Source organism: Scyliorhinus torazame, chromosome 1 (genome assembly GCF_047496885.1).
Source record: "Scyliorhinus torazame isolate Kashiwa2021f chromosome 1, sScyTor2.1, whole genome shotgun sequence".
In the NCBI taxonomy this organism is placed as follows: Eukaryota; Metazoa; Chordata; class Chondrichthyes; order Carcharhiniformes; family Scyliorhinidae; genus Scyliorhinus; species Scyliorhinus torazame.
Genome location: NC_092707.1, coordinates 329,651,729 through 329,677,803, shown reverse-complemented (window position 1 = coordinate 329,677,803; position 26,075 = coordinate 329,651,729). Strand labels below are relative to the sequence as shown.

The 26,075-nt window shown below is 46.6% G+C and overlaps 1 protein-coding gene across 1 annotated transcript in view; it reads right to left on the bottom strand.

Annotated features, from left to right (window-relative positions):
• atf3 (activating transcription factor 3) overlaps window positions 1-20,211 on the bottom strand; it is a 44,065-nt gene extending 23,854 nt beyond the window's left edge. The window contains exon 1 of the mRNA XM_072508771.1: window positions 20,010-20,211. The gene's annotated coding sequence lies outside the window, so the exon portion shown is untranslated. The remainder of the gene's footprint in view (window positions 1-20,009) is intronic.
• Between the last annotated feature and the right edge of the window lie 5,864 nt (window positions 20,212-26,075).

The window sequence follows — 26,075 nt, the reverse complement described above, 5'->3', positions numbered from 1 at the left end:
TGTTCCAGCAACTATCTGATAAAAATAATTTTTCATAACATCTCTCCTTGCATTCGGTGACTATTTCAAAGTAAAGGCCCCTTGTCAGTAACTCAACAACTAGGTGATCTGATCTAGTCCTTCACTATTTATCTTATTGAAGCTGTCCATAAAATTGAAAATCTCTATTGAATCTCTCCTTCCCTTCTCCGCTCCAGTGGGATTATTCCCAATAATTCCACCCTTTCCACATAACTATGGTCTCTAATATCTGGGGCGGAATTCTCCACAATCGGTGCGATGTCCGCCGACCGGCGCCAAAAACGGCGCGAATCAGTCCGGCATCACGCCGCCCCAAAGGTGCAGAATCCTCCGCATCTTGAGCGGACGAGCCCCAACCTTGAGGGGCTAGGCCCGCGCTGGGCTGATTTCTGCCCCGCCAGCTGGCGGGAAAGGCCTTTGGTGCCCCGCCAGCTGGCGCGAAACTGACATTGTCGGGCGGCGCATGCGTGGGAGCGTCAGCGGCCGCTCACGGCATCCCCGCGCATGCACAGTGGAGGGGGTCTCTTCCGCCTCCGCCATGGTGGAGACCATGGCGAAGGCGGAAGGAAAAGAGCGCCCCCACGGCACAGGCCCGCCCGCGGATTGGTGGGCCCTGATCGCGGGCCAGGCCACCATGGGGGCACCCCCCGGGGCCAGATCGCCCCGCGCCCCCACCAGGACCCCGGAGCCCACCCGCGCCGCCTTGTCCCGCCGGTAAGAGAGGTGGTTTAATCCACGCCGGCGGGACAGGCATTCTAGCAGCGGGACTTCGGCCCATCTGGGCCGGAGCATCGCGGGGGGGCCCGCCAACCGGCGCGGCGCGATTCCCGGCCCCGCTGAATATCCGGTGCCGGAGAATTCGGCAACCGGCGGGGGCAGGATTCACGCCAGCCCCCGGCGATTCTCCGACCCGGCGGGGGGTCGGAGAATCTCGCCCCTGGTGTCATCCTGATGAAATTACCCTTTTTAAAAAATAAAGCACCCAATTAATTTTTTCCAATTGAGGGGCAATTTAGCGTGGCCAATCCATCTAGATTGCACATCTTTCGGTTGTGGGGGCAAAACCCAAGCAAACACGGGGAGAATGTGCAAGCTCCACAAGGACAGTGACCCAGAGCCGGGATCGAACCTGGGACCTCGGTACCGTGAGGCTGCAGGGCTAACCCACTGCGCCACCGTGCTGCCCTGAAGTTACCCTTTTAATGCCCTCACCACCATAATGTTCCCAAGACTATGTACAATGCTATAACTACAGCCTAAATATTGCCCTGTACAAAGGTATTATTTATTTGCTCCTCTAGGCCCCTTCTCAAGCCTCAATCTCAATACGAACTCATTGGCATTCTTGAAAGGGGGATGGGGGGAGAATAGCGGGAATGCCACATTAGGATGACTACCCTGCGCAGTCTTGCCCCTGGGCAACTATCCCAGCGCTGTGCTGGGAATGGCTGCCCATTCTGAGGAGGGAGGGACCACTGATTAACAATGTCAGGGCCCCAATTTTGGGCTATTTTGTGGCTTCACCACTATTTTGTCACTGGCAGAACAGCCCCATGGTCAACAGACACATTGCAGCAGCTTGGCCAGGGGGACACTAGCTCCACACCCCAATTAAGTGGCTGGGGTAGGAAAGGTCAAACCCAACAACCCAAACTATTCGGCCACTCCGAGGCGCTTAATTACTTTGGCTTGACTGATTTTTCAAGTGGCAGCCACACCTCTGTGGACAGGCGTCTCCATGTTGAGGTGTCCTTGCAATGTCTTGGATGCCTCAGCAAAGCCCACTTCTCCCAGTGGGATTGCTTAGGTTCCAGAGCTGTCAACCACCAATTAGGAGGCCACCTCCAGCTGGCACCCTGCCAGCAAGTGTAAATTGTCCCAAAGCCATAGGGACGTTCAGCCCTTTATTACAAAATTCAATGCTGTTTTAAACCTCTCGTGCCAACCATATGCAAACAATATGTTTCTTCATGTGCAAAACCAAGAGACAGAACATGTTAGTTTGAGGTTAAAAGAAACTCTAAAATGCTGAATTATTTCCCTCTCTCAGACTGAATGATCATCTATGCAACTTTTGAATTTCATTTCCAACTGCAGTATTTGTAGATTCCATTTTTATTGTAATGCCATAGGTCTATTGCACGGTCACAAATATTCCAGATAGCTACAATAATCTCATTTCTTCTCTCTTTTATTACACTCCCACAAACACATCACCAATGGACTCAGAGGGTAGATCGGAACAAGGGCAAGTTCCAAATGCTGCTCAGTCAGCTGCCAGGAGAAACGTTGGCAATAAGGATGATGTGGCTGTGACAATTTTGACCTCAACACAAGTAAGGAATGAACTTCAATTTGTGAGACATGTTTTGTCATGTGTACAACAGGGTTATTCAAATCCCAAAAGTGAACACAAAGCACTGAAACTAGTTAATTTAAATTACTGTCACAAAGTTCATTTTTGACCTTCAAATTCAGTGTTACTAATTAACAATGACTCAGCAAATTGTATTTTTCCTCTCCCACTATTTCTCATAAAAAGATAATGACTACTGTTTGTGGAATTTCCTCTATTGAACACATCAGCCATTTAACACATTGGTAAAAGCAAAGGCACTGATGCTCATCCCCTTCAAGACCATATTTAACTGAGAGGAAATCTATCCTTAGACCTACTTTCTTAAGAGTCCCATGCAAAAGTTAACCACAACACTGATGCATTAGAACAACCAGCTTTGTACTTTCTTGTAAACTAATAGTCAAGATCTTAATGGATATTCAAAGTAGAATGAATGCCTCACTGATAATGCCATTCAGTGATTATTATGGGTATATGACGATTCCCTATTCTGGTGATCTAAAAAACAGGATGCATTGTTTTTCATTAATTGTATTCACCCTCTCTCTCTCTTCAGGCACCATGCTGTGTGAGAGTGTTGGTGATAATGTACCTTCATGTTAATCGTGTTTTGGAGACAATGATCGTCTTTCATAAAATTATAGAATCTCCACAGTGCCGAAGGAGACCATTCTCTACCCAGGTCCACTCCCCCGCCCAATCTCCATAACCTAACCTGGAGGATGACGGACAATTTAGCATGGCCAATCCACCTAACCTGCACCACTTTGGACTGTGGGAAGAAACCGGAGCACCAAGAGGAAACCTACGCAGACACAGGAAGAACGTGAAAACGGAATTGAACCCAGAACCCTGTCGCTGTGAGGCAGCAGTGCTAACCACTGTGCTAAGGTTTGTGGTACATTCATATGGTTTGAGAGGCTCTTTCTCTCCCTCAATCTCTTTTCCCATTGATCTTGCCCATCAGCGTCAGATCTTCTAAATCATGATTTCTTATTACGTGCCCAAGAAATTCCAACTGTCACTTCCTGATCTTGGTCGGCAGAATTCTTCTGGTCTCAGATTTTACCAGCACTTCTTCATTAGTTGTGGGGCTTGTTCAAGGTATCGTCATAATTTGCCTCATGAACCACAACTCTGCAACTTCAATTTTTTCCTGCATTGCTTCACTGATCACCCAACACTCACTTCCGTATGTCAATGTTGATGCGATGTAACATCCCAGGGTTCCCGGTTTTGTTTTCATGGCTAATTTTGTGTTGATCATAATTTTCTGAATTTTTGGAAATGCATCTTTGGCAATTCCAATCCTTCATCTTACATGGTCGCAAATTCCATCTGATATTAACAGAATTGCTAAGTAACAAAATCTGCCTACCCGTGTGACCTTTTCACTTTTTGCCATGATCTTACATTCTGGAATGAGTTTCTTTTTGGACACTACTAGATATTTTGTTTTCTTACATCTTATGTTCAGCCCTTTCTTCTCCCTTTCACTCGCTACCCTAACCAAAATCTCTTCAAAGTCGGCAATAAGAACTATGTAATCGGTGTAAAATATCTTATTAAAGGTCTAACCTCCAACTAATAATCCAGAAAAGTTTTCAATCTCTCTGTGAATAATAATTATATTAGGCTCTTGATTCCTCTAATGTGATGAAATTATTCTGCAATGTTGTAACAATGTTACTGCAGCTTCTCAATTCTGACCGTAGTCCAGCCAATGTGGTCATGGTCAAAATTGTCACAACCACAATTAAAGGGCTTCCGTGTTATTAAAGTACTTTGCTAATTTACTTTTCTATTATGGTATCATGTGTAATGATTTCATATTTATGAATGGAATTTACATTACTAATATACAGGGTTGAATTTTTGGCACTGCTTGGGCTGGTAATGGGTGAGGGTGGGCGGGTGCTAAAAAATAGCACACCCAGCCTGCATCCCCTGGTTCCCCAGATCCCACCCTGGGCTGCTTTCTGGAGGTGGGATCAGGTTTGGTGGGGGTGGGGGGAGCCGAGAGTCAGCCTCCTGGTTCCTGGATCTGGCTGGAGCCAGTTTTGCTGGCCAGAGATGGCCTACTGACAGCAGCCCAAGGGGGAAAGTGTTTCAGGCAGGCCCAGAGGCCTTCCATGCCTGCTTAGATGCAGCAGCTGCTGCAGGCCATCTTTGTACAGGAGTTCCTCCCCCCCGCCCCCCCCCCCCCCCACCCTGTCGCCCAACAACCCCACGCTGGTGGCCTGGCAACATTTTTTATTTGAAATTTGAAAAAAATTGGAGAGTGCTTGCCTCCATTATTTACCTGTCAGTGTTGATTCTAATGCACGCTTAAATCTTAGAGTGGGATTTAGAAGCTTGCAGGTAAGATTTTGCTCACAGTGTCAGCCATGGGCGCTAGTATGATTCTCATCTCCGAATCAAAAGGTGTGGATTTAACCACTCCAAAGATTTGAGGACATAAGTTTAGACTGATGTGCCATTGCAGTACTGAGGGAGTAATGCACTGTTGGAGTGAAACTTTAAATCAGTTCCCAGTTTGTCCTTTTCTGTGGATATAAAAAATCCCTTGGCACTATTTTCAAAAACTACACAGGATTTCTCCCTGGTTTTCTGCCAATATTTATTCCTTAATCAATAGCGCAAAACTAATTATCTGATCATTATCGCACTGTTATTTGTGAAAGCTTGAAGTGCGTACATTGGCTGCCAAGTTTCTTACATCACAACAGTGACTGCACTTGATTCATTTTAAAGCATTTTGCACTGTCCTGAAGTCATGAAAAGCACTATATAAATGCAAGTCTTTAGAGCGCACCTGATCAGAACCCGAATGAGCAGGTTCTTCCCGGAGGTGGAGGACAAATGTGAGCGGTGTCAGAGGGAGCCGGCCAACCACACCCACATGTTTTGGGCTTGCCCCAAACTTGCGGGGTTTTGGACAGCCTTCTCCGAAGCAATGCCCAAGGTTGTGGTGGTGAGAGTGAAGCCATGCCCAAAAGTGGCAATCTTCGGGGTATTGGAGCAGCCAGAGCTACACATGGGGAAGGGGGCCAACGCCCTTGTTTTCGCTTCGCTAATCCCACGCCGGAGAATCCTGCTCAGGTGGGCAAGAAAAATGTAATGTATATAAGTAACAACTGTTTATAAATATGAGAAAAGCCAATAAAAAGATTTTCAATACACAGTAGAAAATTGCTGTCTCAAGGTACTGTAAATTGAGTTGGGTGGGAAAGTTAGAAAATTATTAAACTACTGTTATTGTGTTCAGTTTTTTACTCTCTACAGACTAGAAAATTGTGTTGAATTGAGTACGAGTTCAGTTTTGCCTTGTGCAGTTATTCAACCTAATATTACGCTATCGCTATTGCTATCCCGAAAGACGCGCTGTTAGGTCATTTGGATATTCAGAATTCTCCCTCTGTGTACCCGAACTGGCGTTGGAAAGTGGCGACTAGGAGCTTTTCACAGTAACTTCATTGCAGTGTCAATGTAAGCCTGCTTGTGACAATAATAAAGATTATTAGATTATTATTATTGTCATGGTGACAGTTCTTTGTCTCTTGCCTAAAGACTAAGAAACAATCATCGAGTCTCTACTTAGAAATCTTGGTTAGAGAATATGGAGCGTCACCAGAAGAAGTGGAAAGTGGTCTCTCAACACTCTGGAATATTTTTCTGGTGCTAATCAAAAACGAAAATGTTCCTCAGCATTCCAGACCATTCACCAAAGTGCAACCTCCATTTTCATTCCCACTGAGATCCATTCTCAGTGGGAACAATGGTACAGTGGTTAGAACAGCTGCCTCACAGCGCCAGGATCCATGGTGTAAAATTCTGGCCTTGGATGACTGTGTGGAGTTTGTACGTTCTCCCAGTGTCTGCGTGGTTTCCTCCGGGTGCTTGGTTTCCTCCCACAGTCCAAAGATTTGCAGGTTAAGTGGATTGCCATGCTAAATTGTCCCTTAGTGTATAAAGAAGCCCAGGTTAGGTGGCGTTATGACAGGGTTTTTCAAACTGCGGGTCGTGACCCGCAGGCGAGTTTCGTGAGGATTGCAAAGCGATTGGACACAGCATTCCAGATTGCGGGAGAAACGGCCAACGACCGTGACCGGCTTTTGAATTGAGAATGCCAGCCACAACCAGCTTTTAAATGGAATGATGCAGTCTTCTGGTCAGACGTGGCATTAGAGAGCAGGTCACGCGCCGGCACATACACTGATGCCACACGCCCTGTAGGTCCGTGCTATTGATGTGAAATCACAGAGCAGAGATTCCTCCATTCTCTAGCAGCGAGCAAGCAAGGCAACAGGACTGTGAAGAGCTTGATGTGCCATCAATGAACACACGACGAGTGGTGAACGTAACTGAGGCTTTAATAAACTAAACAGAAAGCCTCCTGGCCTCGGATCCCGAACTGAGGCAGCAGCGGAGACTAGCCACCTTTATACTGAGCCTGGGGGAAGGCGGAGCCAGCAGGCAGTAGTTTACCACATTACATATAATACAGTGGCAGATTACCACAATACACAGATTATATACTACAGTGGTTCGGACCCAGCAGGGACAAGCCCAGGCATGTAACTGTACAACAGTACAATACAATACAGTGGTTTACCACATTCACTCCCTGTTAAAAAAGAATCCAGCGGGGTGAAGTGGACTTAAAGATCAAGTCTGTCGGGGGCCTTGACCTTCCGCCGTGATCGCCTCAGTCCCGGCTGTGGTGTGGGCACCGGTGTCGAGACCTGCGTGTCTGGGAGCGCGTCGTCCTCTTCTTCACCCAGTAGTTGAGTCGGTGGAGGGGGGGTGGTGCGGGGGTGGTAGTGATGGTCGCCGGTGGGCCTGCGGGTGCCAGACCTTGAAGTAGCTGGGTAGTGGTGGAGGCAGACAGTGTAGGATCGGGGGTGGTGGTGATGGTCGCTGGGGAACCTGCAGGTGCCAAATCCCGGAGGGAGACTGCGTCCTGTCGCCCGTCATGATGTGCCACGTAGGCATATTGTGGATTGGCATGGAGGAGCATGTCCTTCTCGACGAGGGGATCTGCTTTATGGCTCCTCGCATGCTTCCGGAGGAGGACGGGCCCTGGGACTGACAGCCAGGTCGGGAGCGAGACCCCGGAGGTGGACTTCCTGGGGACGGCAAACATACACTCGTGAGGGGTCTCATTGGTGGCAGTGCACAGGAGCGACCAGATGGAGTGGAGCGCTTCGGAGAAGACCTCGTGCCAGCGGGAGACTGTGAGACTTCTAGACCGTAGGGCCAGGAGAACGGCCTTCCAGACCGTCGCGTTCTCCCTCTCCACCTGTCCGTTTCCCCGGGGGTTGTAGCTGGTGGTCCTGCTGGAGGCGATGTCCTTGCTGAGCAGGAACTGATGCAACTCATGATCATGAAGGAGGAACGGCGATCGCTATGGATGTAGGTGGGGAACCCGAAGAAGGTGAAAAGACTGTGCAGGGCCTTGATGACGGTGGCAGAGGTCATGTCAGGGCATGGGATGGCAAAGGGGAATCTTGAGTATTCATCAACAATGTTGAGGAAGTACATGTTACGGTCAGTGGAGGGGAGGAGCTCTTTGAAATCGATGCTGAGGCGCTCAAAGGGGCGAGAGGCCTTTACCAGGTGTGCTCTGGCTGGCCGATAGAAGTGCGGTTTGCACTCCGCGCAGACCTGGCAGTCCCTGGTCATGGTCCTGACCTCCTCGATGGAGTAAGGCAGGTTGCGAGCCATGATAAAGTGGAAAAAACGGGTGACCCCCGGGTGACAGAGGTCATTGTGGAGGGCCCGGAGTCTGTCTACTTGTGCGCTGGCACATGTACCGCGGGATAGGGTATCTGGGGGCTCATTGAGCTTCCCAGTTCGATACAAGATAACGTAGTTGTAGGTGGAGAGCTCGATCCTCCACCTCAGAATTTTGTCATTCTTGATTTTGCCCCGCTATGTATTGTGAACCATGAAGGCAACCGACCGTTGGTCAGTGAGGAGAGTGAATCGCCTGCCGGCCAGGTAATGCCTCCAATGTCGCACAGCTTCTACAATGGCTTGGGCTTCCTTTTCGACGGAGGAGTGTCGAATTTCGGAGGCATGGAGGGTTTGGGAGAAGAAAGCCACGGGCCTGCCCGCCTGGTTGAGGGTAGCGGCCAGGGCGAAGTCCGACGCATCGCTCTCCACCTGGAACGGAATGGACTAGTCCACAGTGTGCATTGCGGCTTTGGCAATATCTGCCTTGATGTGGTTGAAGGCCAGGCGGGCTTCAGCCGTCAGGGGAAAAACGGTGGATTTAATAGGTGGACGGGCCTTGTCCGCATAATTGGGGACACACTGGGCATAGTAAGAGAAGAACCCCAGGCATCTCTTCAGGGCCTTGGGGCAGTGGGGGAGGGGGAGATCCAGGAGGGGGTGCATGTGGTCGGGGTCGGGCCCTAGGACTCCGTTTTCCACAACGTAGCCAAGGATGGCGAGGCGGGTTGTGCGGAAAACGCATTTTTCCTTATTATAGGTGAGGTTCAGGAGTTTAGAGGTGTGGAGGAAGTGCCGGAGGTTTTCGCCATGGTCCTGCTAGTCATGGCCGCAGATGGTGACATTATCTAAGTACGGGAACATGGCCCGCAGCCCGTAGTGGTCAACCATTCGGTCCATTTCTCGCTGGAAGACTGAGACCCCATTGGTGACGCCGAAGGGAACCCTGAGGAAGTGGTAGTGGCGGCCATCTGCCTCGAAGGCAGTGTATTGGCGGTCCTCGAAGCGGATAGGGAGCTGGTGGTACGCGGACTTCAAGTCAACTGTGGAGAAGACTCGATTCTGCGCAATCTGATTGACCATGTCAGATATGCGGGGGAGAGGGTACGCATCGAGCTGCGTGTACCGGTTGATGGTCTGACTGTAGTTGATGACCATCCGGTGCTTCTCCCCAGTCTTGACGACCACCACTTGGACTCTCCAGGGGCTGGTACTGGCCTCTATGATCTCCTCTCGTAGGAGTCGCTGGACCTCCGACCTGATAAAGGCCCTGTCCCGGGCACTGTATTGTCTGCTCCTAGTAGCGACGGGCTTACAGTCCGGGGTGAGGTTAGCGAAAAGCGAGGGTGGGGTGACCTTAAGGGTCGCGAGCCTACAGACGGTGAGGATGGGCAGGGGTCCACCGAACTTTAAAGTAAGGCTTTGGAGGTGGCACTGGAAGTCGAACCCCAGTAATAGGGCAGCGCAGAGATGGGTAGAGTTTAAAGTTAGTGTACTCTACGCCTTGTACGGTAAGGGTCGCGACACTGTCCCCCCGGATTGCTACTGAATGTGATCCGGAAGCCAGGGAGATTTTCTGGGTCGCGGGTAAAATTGGGAGGGAGCAGCGCCTTACCGTATCTGGGTGTATGAAGCTGTCTGTGCTCCCGGAGTCGAAAAGGCAGGCCGTCTCGTGCCCGTTGATCCAGGCTGTCATCGTAGATTTTGTGAGGTGATGAGGCCGAGACTGGTCAAGCATGATGGAGGCGAGCTTCGGAAGGTGACGGGTAGGCCGGTCGGAGGTAGCGGCGGCCAGCGTATGACCGGGTGAGCAGGGCTCCCGGGAGGCTGCGGAGTGATCCCAAGATTGCGGCCACCATGGGTCGCGTGTGGCGGATGGCATCGGGGATGGCATCAAAGATGGCGGCCCCCATGGGTCGCACGTGGCGGGTGGAGTGCAAGATGGCGTCAAAGATGGCGGCCCCTATGGGTCGCACATGACGGGCGAAATCGAAGATGGCGGCGCCCACGGGTCACACATGGCGGGTGGCGCGGCAGCTGGGAGCGGCCCCAAAAAGCAGGCAGAGCTGCTGGGCCTAGGAGTTTTCAGGAGAGATCGGGCCTGGCAGGCTTTCGCAAAGTGGCCCTTCCTCCCACACCCATTGCAAGTCGCGTTCCGTGCAGGGCAGCGTTGTCTGGGATGCTTACCCTGGGCGCAAAAGTAGCACTTCGGGCTTCCGGTGTTGGCGGGCTGCTGCGCGGCACAGGCTTGCACCGCACTCGAGTCGGGTGATGGCGGTGCCCACGAGGTCCACGAGGGTGCTGCGTGGTCGGAGGTGTAGGCCTCCATGTTCTGGAAGGCCACCTCCAGTGAGTTTGAGAGCTGCACTGTCTCTGGGAGGCCGAGTGTACCCCCTTCTAGCAATCGCTGGCGGATGTAGTTTGATTTCATGCCTGCGACATAAGCGTCCCTGATTAACAACTCCGTGTGTTGGGTAGCCGATACCGCCTGGCAGTCACAGTTCCGGCAGAGTACCCGGAAGGCACGCATTAATTCTGCTAGTGATTCCCCAGGGCGTGGTCGCCTCGTGGCAAGAAGGTGCCTAGCATACACTTTGTTTACAGGCTTTACATAGTGTCCCTTCAGCAGCATTATCGCCTCCGTATACGAAGGGGCGTCCCTGATGAGAAGAAAGACTTGCGGGCTCACCCGTGCGTGGAGGATCTTCTTCTTTTGGAGGTCGCTGAAGTCTTTGGTGAAGGATCCGAGGTACACTTCAAAGCAGCTTAGCCAGTGCTCGAATGTTGCAGTGGTGTCGGCTGCCTGTGGGTCTAGCTCCAGGCGATCAGGCTTGAGTGATGAATTCATCTTAGATGCTTAGTTTATTAAATTGGTATGCCATCAATGAACACACGATGAGTGGTGAACGTAAACTAAACAGAAAGTTTCCTGGCCTCGGATCCCGAACTGAGGCAGCGGCGGAGACTAGCCACCTTTATACCGAGCCTGGGGGAAGGCGGAGCCAGCAGGCAGTAGTTTACCACATTACATATAATACAGTGGCAGTTTACCACAATACACAGATTATATACTACAGTGGTTCGGACCCAGCAGGGACAATCCCAGGCATGTAACAGTACAACAGTACAATACAATACAGTAGTTTACCACAGAGCTGAAGGCGGATCATTTTGTTATAAGGAAGAGATGGTCAGAGACACAAACATGCCAAGATCTCACAACTGAATCTGCTGGAGAGAGCTATGCAGGAGAGTCCACGGCAGGATAAAGCATTGCCTATGTTAACTCTGCACAGAACTCCAGAGTCTCTGGTGAATAGCCAACAAAGAAAAATTGTGCCAATGCAAATCAGGATGCAAAGCCCATTTGTGTCCTATGCAAGGAAGTAGTGGCAAATGAGAGTTTAAAACCCTCAAAACGTCAAAGGCATTTGAAGACTAAGCATGGCGAGGTCGAGGACAAACCTCTTGATTTTTTTTCAAAGGATGCAGCAAGAATTTACATCATTAGCTGAAGTCCTTAGCCGAAATGTAACATTGAATGACAAAGCAAGTGAGATTGTGAAGATCAAGCAGGCTCACCTGTCACATTAAAGGTAAGCAAAAATAGTGGGTCGCAAAGGTTGGCCGACGTGGGTTGCGAAGGTCAACCGATGTGGGTCGCGAAGTTCGGCCAGTTGGTAAAAGTGGGTCCCAGGAAAAAAAGTTTGAAAAACACAGGATTATGGAGTTATGGGCATAGGACGGGATGTGGGCCTAGGTAGGGTGCTCTTTCAGAGGGTCGGTGCAGGCTCGATGGGCCAAATGGCCTCCTTCTGCACTGTAGAAATTCTATGATTCTATGGTCTTCAAATCACTTAATTATTTGAAACATTCATATCTGAATTAAAACGTTTTAGGGGTAAGAAGGGCTCTATTGATAGCCTCGTGTCTTTAAGTCAGAAGGTTATAGGCTCAAATTCCACTCCAGGACTTGAGCACAAAACTCCAACTGACACTTGAGTGCAATATTGAGGGAGTGCTACACTGTCAGGAGTGCTGTCTTTTGGTTGAGGCTCAAAACAAGATCCTGTCTACCCTCTCAGGTGGGTGTAAAAGATACTAAGACACCAATTTGAAGAAGTGTAGGGGAGTTACCCTGGGGTTCTGTCAATATTTATCCCTCAATGCAATCCATCAAAAAGGAGCAGATTATCTATGCATTATCACAGTGCTGTTTGTGGGAATGTTTGTCTTGAGATTGGCACCATTTCCCACAATACAATAGTGACTACACTCCAAAAAGTACTTGACCGTAGAGCACTATGGGACATCCCGGAGTCGTGAAAGTCGTTTGGTGTCTCACTAAGAGATCTGGAGACTTGCATGGTTGAACATAATCCTATTAACAACTCGTAACTACAAAAATCTCCAAGGTACTGCCATGCATGGGCACGGTCTCCACACTGGTTCATTCCAGACTCTCATAGTTCACACGGTCTACCATCATGTGACTCTCTACATCATATCATGGGTGGTACTTCACCAGTCCCTCATTAACCCTTGTTCTGCCCCAACACGCTTACCCCACAAAAGGTGCCTTATGAATGGAAGTCTCTTTTTTTCTTTCTGCTGTAAGTGCCTTTCCTGTATAATTGCACCACGGCTTTAACATGGAAACCTGTGGACTATCTGTTAAATTATCCAACACATAAGGTGATATTCTTGGGAGTTTCCAATGTCAATAACTAGGGTCACTAAATGTATGATATAAAACTGAATCAGTCCAGAAGTAACATTACTCCTACATGTTGGAAATGTACAGATATTCAAGTTAGAATTCAGTATCCATCAGTTAATCAGTCACCAGCTCCACCTATGTGAACAGATGCAGTTACATGAACTGGACAAATTGATAGACAAACATTCTTATTCTTCATTCCATGGCAGCTTTTGTGTTCTGCATTTACACATAATTCCACGTCCTTCATGTACAGAGTGAAAACCAGACAGCCCAGTAATGGCGATGCATTATATCAATACAAAGCAATTTTGATTCTGATTTGGCCTTACAGTTGAACTAAGAAGCATTGCGCAGGTCAAGGAGTCACAGCCTGAGTGAGAGAGATACAGACCGAGTGAGAATTTGGTAATTTGGTGCAGTGAGGTAACCAGGAAAGTTCGGGAGCCGTTCGGAGGAGGAGGAGCAGTCTCTGTGAGTATAAAAACCTAACGGTAACTTCCTGTTTTCCAGTTGTTTTTTTTTTTCCAAAAGTGACGTCAGAGGGAAGCTGTGATCTGAGTGGTTGATAGCAAATTTGCCCCAAATTAAAAAAAAAAACACAGCTAAACTCATAAACTTAAATTAAACTAATTAATTAATTAGTGATGGCTGGTCAGGTGATGTGCTTGAGCTGCTTGATGTGGGAGCTGGCAGATCCCATTGCGAGCTGCAGCGACCACATCTGCAGTAAGTGTTGGCTGCTCGAAGAGCTCCGCCTCAGAGTTGATGAGCTGGAGTCTGAGCTTCAAACACTGAGGCACATCCGGGAGGGGGAGACTTACCTGGACACTGTGTTTCAGGAGGCAGTCACACCTGTCAGAGTAAGTAGTTTAAATCCTGCCAGTGGCCAGGGACAGCAGGGTGTGACTGCAAGTCAGGCAGGTAAAGGGAACCAGCAGTCAGGAACTCAGGAGCCTCAGCCCTTGACTCTGTCCAACAGGTATGAGGCACTTGCTCCCTGTGTGGATGGCGAACAGGGCTGCAGGAAGGATGAGTCAGCTGACCAAGGCACCATGGTTCAGCAGGCCATTCAAGGGGAGGGAGTAAATAGGCAAGTTGTAGTTGTAGGGGATTCTATTATCAGGGGGATAGATAGTATCCTTTGTGAGCAGGATAAAGAGTCCCGCATGGTATGTTGCCTGCCCGGTGCTAGGGTGCGGGACATCTCTGACCGGCTTGAAAGGATACTGGAGAGGGAGGGGGAGGATCCAGTTGTTGTGGTCCATGTCGGTACCAACAACATAGGCAAGTCTAGGAAAGAGGACCTGTTTAGAGATTAGAAAGAGCTAGGATTCAAATTAAAAAACAGGTCCTCAAGGGTCATAATCTCCGGATTACTGCCCGAGCCACGTGCAAATTGGCATAGGGAGGCAAGAATCAGGGAAGTTAACACGTGGCTGAAAGAGTGGTGTGGGAAAGAGGGGTTCCTTTTCATGGGACACTGGCATCAGTTTTGGGACAGGGGGGACCTATACCGTTGGGATGGTCTCCACCTGAACCGAGCTGGGACCAGTGTTTGGCGAAAAGAATAAATAGGGTGGTCAATAGGACTTTAAACTAAAGATTGGGGGGGAAGGGAAAGTCAGGGAACCAAGAGGTGAAGTAATCAGTGGGAAGCGTAGCTGCTTAGGTATACAAAAAAGCACGAAAAGACAAAACTCAGGAGAGGTTACGATAGTCCCCATCCCACAAAATATGACACAGTGTATGGAAAGGCTCAGTAAACCAAGGTCCACCACACTAAGAAAACAAAAAGAGACGGTCAATAGAGAATTAAAGGTGCTATATTTAAATGCGCACAGTGTACGGAACAAGGTAGATGAGCTTGTGGCCCAGATTGTGACTGGCAGGTATGATGTGGTAGGCATCACAGAGACATGGTTGCAGGGGGTTCAGGACTGGCATTTAAACATCCAGGGATTCACAACCTATCGAAAAGACAGGGCGGTGGGCAGAGGGGGCGGGGTTGCCTTGTTAATTAGGAATGAAATTAAATCAATAGCACTAAATGACATAGGGTCAGATGATGTGGAGTCCGTGTGGGTAGAGTTGAGGAACCACAAAGGCAAAAAAACCATAATGGGAGGTATGTACAGGCCTCCTAACAGTGGCCAGGAAGGGGGGCACAAAATGCACCACGAAATAGAAAGTGCATGTCAGAAAGGCAAGGTCACAGTGATCATGGGGGACTTCAATATGCAGGTGGACTGGGTAAATAATGCTGCCAGTGGACCCAAGGAAAGGGAATTCATTGAATGTTTACAGGAGGGCTTTTTGGAACAGCTTGTGATGGAGCCCACGAGGGAACAGGCCATTCTGGACTTAGTGTTATGTAATGAGCCAGACTTGATTAAAGATCTTAAAGTAACGGAGCACTTAGGAGGCAGTGATCATAATATGGTAGAATTCAATCTCCAATTTGAAAGAAAGAAGGTAGAATCAGATGTAAAGGTGTTACAGTTAAATAAAGGTAACTACAGGGGCATGAGGGAGGAACTGACGAAAATCGACTGGGAGCAGAGCCTAGTGGGAAAGACAGTAGAACAGCAATGGCAGGAGTTTCTGGAAGTAATTGAGGACACAGTACAGAGGTTCATCCCACAGAAAAGAAAGGTTATCAGAGGGGGGATTAGGCAGCCATGGCTGACAAAGGAAGTTAGGGAATGCATCAAAGCAAAAGAGAAAGCCTATAATGTGGCAAAGAGTAGTGGGAAGTCAGAAGATTGGGAAGGCTACAAAAACAAACAGAGGATAACAAAGAGAGAAATAAGGAAAGAGAGGATCAAATATGAAGGTAGGCTAGCCAGTAACATTAGGAATGAGAGTAAAAGTTTCTTTAAATACATTAAAAACAAACGGGAGGCAAAAGTTGACATTGGGCCGCTCCAAAATGACGCTGGTAATTTTGTGATGGGAGACAAGGAAATAGCTGAGGAACTAAATAAGTACTTTGCGTCAGTCTTCACAGTAGAAGACATGAGTAATATCCCAACAATTCCGGAGAGTCAAGGGGCAGAGTTGAATATGGTAGCCATCACAAAGGAGAAAGTGCTAGAGAAACTAAGAGGTCTAAAAATTGATAAATCTCCGGGCCCAGATGGACTACGTCCTAGAGTTCTAAAGGAGCTAGCTGAAGAAATAGTGGAGGCGTTAGTTATGATCTTTCAAAAGTCACTGGAGTCAGGGAAAGTCCCAGAGGATTGGAAAATCGCTGTTGTAACCCCCCTGTTCAAGAAGGGAACAAGGAAAAAGATGGAAAATTATAGGCCAATTAGCCTAACCTCGGTTGTTGGCAAGATTCTAGAATCCATTGTTAAGGATGAGATTTCTAAATTCTTGGAAATGCAGGGTCAGATTAGGACAAGTCAGCATGGATTTAGTAAGGGGAGGTCGTGCCTGACAAACCTGTTAGAGTTCTTTGAAGAGATAACAAATAGGTAAGACCAAGGAGAGCCAATGGATGTTATCTATCTTGACTTCCAAAAGGCCTTTGATAAGGTGCCTCACGGGAGACTGCTGAGTAAAATAAGGGCCCATGGTATTCGAGGCAAGGTACTAACATGGATTGATGATTGGCTGTCAGGCAGAAGGCAGAGAGTTGGGATAAAAGGTTCTTTTTCGGAATGGCAACCGGTGACGAGTGGTGTCCCGCAGGGTTCAGTGTTGGGGCCACAGCTGTTCTCTTTATATATTAACGATCTAGATGACGGGACAGGGGGCATTCTGGCTAAGTTTGCCGATGATACAAAAATAGGTGGAGGGGCAGGTAGTATGGAGGAGGTGGGGAGGCTGCAGAAAGATTTAGACAGTTTAGGAGAGTGGTCCAAGAAATGGCTGATGAAATTCAATGTAGGCAAGTGCGAGGTCTTGCACTTTGGAAAAAAGAATAGAGGCATGGACTATTTTCTAAACGGTGACAAAATTCATAATGCTGAAGTGCAAAGGGACTTGGGAGTCCTAGTCCAGGATTCTCTAAAGGTAAACTTGCAGGTTGAGTCCGTAATTAAGAAAGCAAATGCAATGTTGTCATTCATCTCAAGAGGCTTGGAATATAAAAGCAGGGATGTACTTCTGAAGCTTTATAAAGCATTAGTTAGGCCCCATTTAGAATACTGTGAGCAATTTTGGGCCCCGCACCTCAGGAAGGACATACTGGCACTGGAGCGGGTCCAGCGGAGATTCACACGGATGATCCCAGGAATGGTAGGCCTAACATACGATGAACGTCTGAGGATCCTGGGATTATATTCATTGGAGTTTAGGAGGTTGAGGGGAGATCTAATAGAAACTTACAAGATAATGAATGGCTTAGATAGGGTGGATGTAGGGAAGTTGTTTCCATTAGCAGGGGAGACTAGGACCCGGGGGCACAGCCTTAGAATAAAAGGGAGTCACTTTAGAACAGAGATGAGGAGAAATTTCTTCAGCCAGAGAGTGGTGGGTCTGTGGAATTCATTGCCACAGAGGGCGGTGGAGGCCAGGACGTTGAGTGTCTTTAAGACAGAAGTTGATAAATTCGTGATTTCTCGAGGAATTAAGGGCTATGGAGAGAGAGCGGGTAAATGGAGTTGAAATCAGCCATGATTGCATGGTGGAGTGGACTCGATGGGCCGAATGGCCTTACTTCCGCTCCTATGTCTTATGGTCTAAGGCAGATGAAAGAAAGCATTTCTAGGAGATATTTTCATACTGTCCCAGCTTTGTAACCTGTCTGGAAAAAGAAGTTCCACGTAGGATGTAGAATATGTCCACTTCCACATGTATCACTACACTAGCGTCTGAAAGCTATTGCACCTTTATTTCAGATGGCTTTAGAGGTATAGACTATTTTCTAAATGGGGAAAGGCTTCAGAAATCTGAATAATAAAGGGACTTAAGAGACCTAGTTCAGGATTCTCTTAAGGTTAACATGAAGGTTCAGTCGGCGGTTAGGAAGGCAAATGCAATGGACAACACGGTGGCACAGTGGATAGCATTGCTGCCTCACGGCGCCGTGGTCCAGGGTTCGATCCTGGCTCTGGGTCACTGTCCGTGAGGAGTTTGCACATTCTCCCCCTGTTTGCGTGGGTTTCGCCTCCACAACCCAAAGATGTGCAGGGTAGATGGTTTGGCCACACTAAATTGCCCCTTAATTGGAAAAAAAATGAATTGGGTACTCTAAAATGTATTTTAAAAATGGAAGGCAAATGCAATGTTAGCATTCATGTCGAGAGGGCTAGAATACAAGAGCAGAGATGTACTGCATTGGCTGTATAAGGCTCTGGTCAGACCCCATTTGGAATATTGTGAGCAGTTTTGGGCCCTGTATTTAAGGAAGGATTTGCTGGCCTTGGAGGGAGTTCAGAGGAGGTTCAGAAGAATGATCCTGGGAATGAAGGGTTTGTCACATGAGGAGTGGTTGAGTTCTCTGGATTTGTACTCAATGGAGTTTAGAAGGATGAGGGAGGATCTTATTGAAACGTATAGGATATTGAAAGGCCTGGATAGAGTGGACGTGGAGAGGATGTTTCCACTAGTAGGAGAGACTAGAACCCGAAGGCACAGCCTCAGAGTGAAGGAACGATCCTTTAAAACTGAGATGAGGAGGAATTGCTTCAGCCAGAGGGTGGTGAATCTATGGAATTCTTTGCCACAGAAACCTGTGACAGCCAAGTCACTGAGTGTCTTTAAGACAGAAATAGATAGGTTCTTGATTAATAAGGGGATCAGGGGTTATGGGGAGAAGCCAGGAGAATGGGGATGAGAAACGTATCCGCCATGATTGAATGGCGGAGCAGACTCGATGGGCCGAATGGCCTAATTCTGCTCCTATATCTTATGGTCTTATGGTTTCAGTTGAGCAAAAATGAGTATGTATTTCGAATGGTGAAGACTTTACTATGTGAGTTCAAAAGGATGGGGGCGGGGGGGGGGGGTTGAGGATCTTTTAAGGAGACCATCCTGTTGATATTGCCTCTCCTCTCTGTGACGCTGCTGTTTCTCAATGGTTAAACATTGCAGAATCCATTTCAAAGCTGGAAGGGGGTTCTCAAGTTTTCCTTGCTACTATCCCACTTCAGAGATTGTTGGTCACAACGGCAATGCGGAAGCTGCAGTATAACTTTGACCTAATGGCTTAATGGAACTGGCCGTGATAAGCACAGAGCTGCCGTAAGGACTTTACAGTGAAAAAAAGTGAAACATCACCATCAATTGGGGGACACACACACAAAAAAAAGTCTTCTTTAACCCCGATGTCAGATCGGATATCCTCACTACTTGAACGCGGTTCAACAGGCTGATAATGGGCTCGGGAATCCTTCCCCCATTAGTACCCAAAGCGGTTTTAAAAAATAAACATGGTGTATGGGTGTGAAGATACGGCAACAGCTGTTTCCATCCTGTGTACAGACACAGGCACTGCAGCTAATGAACTTTGAAACCAAACTGCTGCAGGACAGCGATTGGGAAACTTCAGCTCTCTTTACAGGAAACCTTCTCCATGTCATCTGACCCACTGACGTCCCTGCTCTGACTAAGCAGATCTGGGGCTGCTGCTTACTGTGTGCTGGGGAGGGGAGGGGTCTCCCCCAGCTCTCCCACCCACACACTAAATAGCAACTCAACTACTACCTCCTGCTTCAAAAAAAAAGAGGACGACTTGTTATTATCCGTGTTGTTTGAGTTTGAAAAAGCCCGCTGTAAACCTGGCGCTCGGTGAACTGTGAGCGAAAGCCCACTCTGATCAGTTTAACTCAACCCAACACCAACAACAACAAGATTGAGAGCAGACCTTGACAAATGACAGGAATGTTTTATAAGGACCCCCACCCCCTCCTCATCCCGGATTCACAAACAACCCCCTGACGTTGTGGTGACAGATCTCACACAGTCAAAGCCCCCCGGCTGTGGGGGCAGACCGAATGAATGGGACCCTTGTTTGTCCCTGTCCCAAAGTGACGGGGGATGTTCCCAGACCCCAATTAGGCAGCAAAACGGCGAAAGGAAAGCGTGGGCCGGGACCCATGGCCCTTCGATCGCACTGTAACGATCCCTGTTCTCCCCCACCACCAACTCTCCCGCCTCAGCTCAACTCTGGGCAGAACAGAAAGAGAAGTCTGTCTGAGTGTTTGTTGAATGGTTCGGACCTACCTGGTGCCGGCGCTCCCAGTCCTGCTGCTCAGTGTGTGGGTGGAGGAGGAGGAGGGAGAGGGGACTGGGGGTAAAGAGGGGTTCCTTGGCTGGGAAAGAAGCGGCGCTTTCTGTGCTCGGCAGCCCAGCCTGTCCGGTTTTGGGGAAACTTGCGGAACACCGCTCGGGGTTGCATCACTGCCTTTTATACAGTGAGTGTGAGCCTCTGGTATTTACAACTGACGTCATTCTATTTATAGAGGGAGGAGGGGGGGGGGAGCTTACTGTGTGATGATGCAACCAGCCCCAATCCAAAAAGGACCGAGCTGCCCGCACCATAAGAGGATCCACCTCAGATTGATTCAAACTCCGGGGATGGCATCGTAATGAAGAAATGTCCCCCCGAACAGCCCAATGACCGAAGATAGCAGGCATCCTGGCGAGGCGGGAGCCTGCACACTGGCGTTCATTCGGGCCGCCTGCTCAAAATAGACAAGGCGGTTCTTTTTTTTTCTCTCTCACTCTCTTTCGGGACAATATTGTTTTCGAAAATATGTATCTCATTTTATGAACTGCACATAATAATAGATTGGCCCGTGCTGACTGCGCGCCTTTTCTTTTTATTATCGATACAGATTTTTTTTTTGTTTATCATAGATACAAAAGGTCTCACACGTTGTGTGTGAGTGGATGTGTGTGTGGATGTGTTTTGTTTCCCTGAAGTTAGACAAAACCAAGACTGAGAAACAAGGAATTCCAGGCTAGCTCACTTATTTTTATTCCTGGAATAGAAAACTCTGGCAAAATTGAGAGAAACCGAATCAAAAGTCTACCTAAAGTTTAAATTACCTTTCTGGTCCAGAGGGCCACATATATCTTTCTCACTGTGATGTCTATTCTTGAGGAGTCACGACCTGTTGCTGAAAGTGTGGGACCACCCTTTATAAACCTCACAAACCTTCTAGCTCTCCCATACACATAACTGGAACAAAACTTCAGGACGGTTACACTATCATTGCAACAAGCCCTTGAAGTACACTACAGTCTCCAATCAGATGGCTCCGATTCTCGATGCCACTGAAAAAAACGCGGCATTAATCAAATCACCAATTTAGTCCTCTCGTCGTTTCAGTTTTTATTTCAAATGCCTGAAACAGTTCTTACTCAAGTCTAATAGCTGACGATGTAATTCAGTATTGAGTTCAACAGCACTGTCAACACGGAACTGACTGTTTCTAGATGTTTCTTGGGGGCTCTCGGTAAAACGAGACTTCATCAATCATGTAATATTCTAAGGATGATCACTGAGGTTTTGACCTTTCCGCTGGTTTCAACCCCCCGAGCCGCTTATTCATACACTTAAAACATACGGAAGCGTTTTAAAACCGCCGACTGACTGTATATTTGTGGCATCTGGTGATCAGTAAGGCATTATTATATGATCATTGAATTGACCTTTTTTGATGACTACGAATAAAGGAATTTGTTTCCACAGTGTGTGTCCCCTCAATCACTGCCCTTTTTGTCGGTGCGTTTATTCAACTGATAGGTCTGAGCTCCACAATAAATACACCAGAGCCTGGGGTTGGGACTAACGGGCTCTCCCCCTCTCTCTCTCAGCTCTTCTACCTTGACCTAGCTACGCGGAAGGAGAAGATATTTGACAACCTGGATTCTCTGTCACAGGTAGGTGATATCTCATGATGTAAACAGCCCACTTTGAACTTCCCCATCTGGGCTCTGAGGAAATTTACCGGACATAACGAAACTGATCATTGACGTCTTGGACCTGCGTAAGGGATGCTATTATTTTTAAAAGGGAACAGAAACTGGAAACTTTCATCTTTGTGGTCTAGTGCACATTGTCACCTAAACTTACGGTCCAATGTCTAATCGACAATTCTGAGCTTCAGTGACTCCTTTCTTGACATACATTTTGTATGGTATTGATTATTTGTTTGTTTTCAGAGGCATGGTCAAAATACTTCACTGTATGAGTTCATTTTTTTCTCCTGTGAATTTGACTTTAAACAGCATGGGTTATAAATAGAGGTTTTATTTTAGATCACATTAAGGGCAACAACGCTGAAGGTTCTGGAACCGTCCACATGCTGAGCGGGTGCTTCCCGCTAGTAAAATATTATTTTCCTTTTCCAGCCCGTTTAAGATAACGCCCGAAATAATTATTTGAGTGCATGTGATTTTGGATTACAACTTGAAAGTTGGGCTTTTACTTGCGCTCGGGCTGTTGAATGGCAGGTTTTTGGTTGATGGGTAAACCTTTGAACAGTTCAACGGGCAGAAGAGAAGTTCCAAATGCTATAGAACAGATTGGATTGGAGTGTCTTCGGTGTATAGTACATCATATATATGTCAAATCACTGTCCTATGCTTCCTAGCCATAGAGATCTTTTGACACAAGCATTGGATGAACTTTGTCACAACTTTAATTGTAATAGCAAAAGAAACACACACGATTAGAGCAATTTTCTGAGGAATAGAAATTAGAGGATTTCATAACACAAATAACCCCCCCCCCCCCCCTCCCCCCACCCCCGACCCTTCAAATGCTTCAGAGTCCAGTGAATTGAGCGCTCTTCTTTCTATACAAACTGCTGCGCATGAACCGCCCTATTCCTAGCTCCCCTCTTTGTGTTCCCTCCAAAATGATTTAATTTTCAGCACCATTTTCAAACCGTACCACAATCCGGATGAGTAATTTCCCCCAAGTATGGATCGCAACCACCTATTCCTCTGACTCTGATTTGAATCAGTCCCCTATCTTCCTCAGTCCGCCACCAGAACGCGAGGTATCAGCCATAGCATTTGTGATCTTCTGGAAGATTCGTTCCAAATCTACCTTGTTTCTCCCCTCTGCGTTCACAGATGCCTTTAAAACCTCGATTTCTGACTGAACATTTCTCAATGCTCCCGGTCCAAGCAGCCCTAAGAAGTTCCACGATATATATATATATTAATATATTGTTATAGTCTTTACGTTGTTTGTCATTATGACAGAATTTCTCAAGGACTCCAAAAATGAAATCCATGCCATCTGTTGGAAAGCCCGTTCCGCCATTTAAAGTGACAGAAACTATGTCCTATATCATTGGGTATCATATACATTATTCAAACGTCAGTAGGTTAGCAATTAAATGGTTGTGTCTAATGAACCCACCCTGGTTGGCTCCATTTAATTCCCCTGTAGGATTCCCTGTGCTCACATTGTCAGAACTTTATTGGGCATTTTGAAGGTTTATATTATTTTGTCGAGGCTAATCATTTGATTAAAAGTTCACTACGGGACATTGTTACTTATAGTGAAAAAATGATTACTTATAGTGAACAATTCGTGTAATAATAATATAGAATATGTTTTACACTATTGTTATTTTTGGGAGCTAATGTGTGTTGAAACAAATTACATTTCATAGCTAAAACCTTTAGAATTTGGTTGTTTTTCCAATAAGCGAAACAATATAATGCATTTACTTTGATTTGAGCATGTGCCCAAAGTCCAGGATTGGTTTTGCTCTTCCCAAAATACTGTGTAATTGGTGTGCTCAAAAGGAACCTGTGGATGATCTTACCTAAATACAGCTGCTTACCAGTTTCACTATTGAAAAGCAAATTTACCAAACATTGTCTGAATGTATGCACCATATGAAATTGGGTCGTTTTATACCATGGGAATTAACGAGCTAAATGATTCACTCTAGACAGTGTCGAGTTCTAGGTCAATGCTTAGCAATTCCCTGTTGGATATTTACCTGCAATGAGAGTATGGTGATGCTTTTGTATTTTGAACAGTCCAACCTCTCTCTCTTGTTTTTTTTTGATAGAGGGAGACAGTCACCACATCTCCAAGATACTGAGGCATGGTCCCTTTCTTCCAGTGTGCTCAGAACAGATCTGTAACCCTCTCAAGGATGACACCCTTCCCTGTTTATAGACTCCAGCTGGAATCCCATTTGTTCATGGGGGGGCTGTGTGTGATTTTAATTGTGCTGTAGTGGTTGTGATCTCCTCAGTTGTTGGTGGTTCAGTCAGCTTCACTACCCTGTAGGATACCTTTGCAATGCATGTCTCCTACACCATCCACCGGTCATCAAGTAGGCGATCAAAGTGTTCTGCCTATCAGTGCCTGATGGCTATTATACCTCAAGACAACATTGTGCCATCTGAAGATTTTTGTGGTAAGAAACAATATAAAACAAAGGGTTGAATTCTCATGGTAGTTCAGGAACAGAAGGACCTGGGGAAGTATGTGCCCAAGTCATTGAAGGTGTCAGAATAGGCTGAGAGGGACGTTAATAAAACATACAATATCCTGAGCTTTATATAAAGGGATATAGAGTACAAAAATAAGGAAGTTAATATAAGCCTATATAAAATGATGGTTTAGCCTCAACTGGAGCATTGAGTCCAGTTCTGAGCATTATATTTTTGGAAATATGTGAAGCTATTAGAGAGGGTGTAGAGAATAGAGGGACCTCAGTCCACAGGCTAGATTTTCAGAGTCCTCATCTCAGAAAATGACCTTGCCAATGGGTAAATTGTGTGGTATGTATCACAAAATCATGGGCATGTTGCCCCCAGCTTTCCAATAAATGTAGATGATGGGTGATGTATTTTTCAAGGGAGATGTATTCAGAAATTCTCCCCTTCCACTGAAGTCATATTATACATGTTTGAGTATGATATCTTTACTTTATCCACCATCTCACCATATAACCTTCCTGATCAACATTTCCTCAGAGCAAAGTTTCCAATGGTATACACAATTATGCATTTATAGCTTTCTGCTGTGGGGGTGGAACAGATGACCAAGTGACTTTGTGTTTTACATTGGGATCATGAAGCCTACCATCACCCTAACATTATTAGGGCTTCCAAATCACAACTATTCTTGATCTATATTGAATCATTTCAGCAAGCAAATAGAGGAGCCTTTCAACCTTAACCTTTCAACCTTAGTCTTAATCTCAGGTCACAAAGATTAATTAGCCAGGCACCCAAGAGAAAACCTTGAATGGCAGCATTTTATTTTCACCCACCTGAATTGGAATACCCAGGGCTTTCAATATTTTGCATTTAACTTTGCATCATTCCTATTGTATTTGAGCTACTGACATGGGGAGATTTAAAAAAAATAATTTCAATAGCAAAATTTCCACTGGGAATTTTTGAAAAATAATGTTCCATGATAATTCACTGAGGGGTGGACTTTCTAACACTATGTATTTGTTTTACAGCACGTATAAAGATTTCAGGTTATCAATATAATTAACTGTGAATAGATTTGACACAAAAAGACTTGTAGTTCCTCCCGGTGTTACATCGTGAACAGAGAACTATATAAATCATATCATATAGATTAGTTATATCACCAAGATTGCTGGAATGGCAATCACCTAATTTCAAGTTTGCAAATGAATAACTATGTTTTGATTCATGTGGAGTTTGCACATTCTCCCCGTGTCGTCATGGGGCTCACCCCCACAACAGAAAATATGTGCAGAAAATAGGTGGATTGGCCACGCTAAATTGCCCCTTAATTCGAAAAAAATAATTGGGTACTCTAAATTTATTTTAGAAAGCAACAAAAAGCTATGTTTTGATTAATTTTAGATAATAATAGTTTGTTGCTGTTTTATGAGGCAATAGGATTGTCACATTTCAAGGTTTCTCTATCATGTTTTGCACAGTAAATATTTTAAAATATGCTTTAGGTTGTTTTAAAAGTTTCCTACTTCTCATCTGCATGTTGTCCCTCAACAACACAATCTGAAGGCACAGCGTTAGTTTTCACAAATATGCCAGCTCTACTACACCACCACCTCTCCCGACTCCTTCACTGTTGCTAAATTATTAAACTGCTTATTTGACATTCAGTGCTGGATGAACAGAAATTCCCTCCAATTAAATATTGGGAAGACTGAGGCCATAGTTTTAAGTCCCTGGTCCAAACTCCATTCTCTAGCTACTGATTCCATCCCTCTTCCTGGCAACAGTTTAAGATTAAACCAGGCCATTCACAACCTTGCCATCACATTTGATCTGAAGATGAATTTCTGCCCTCATATT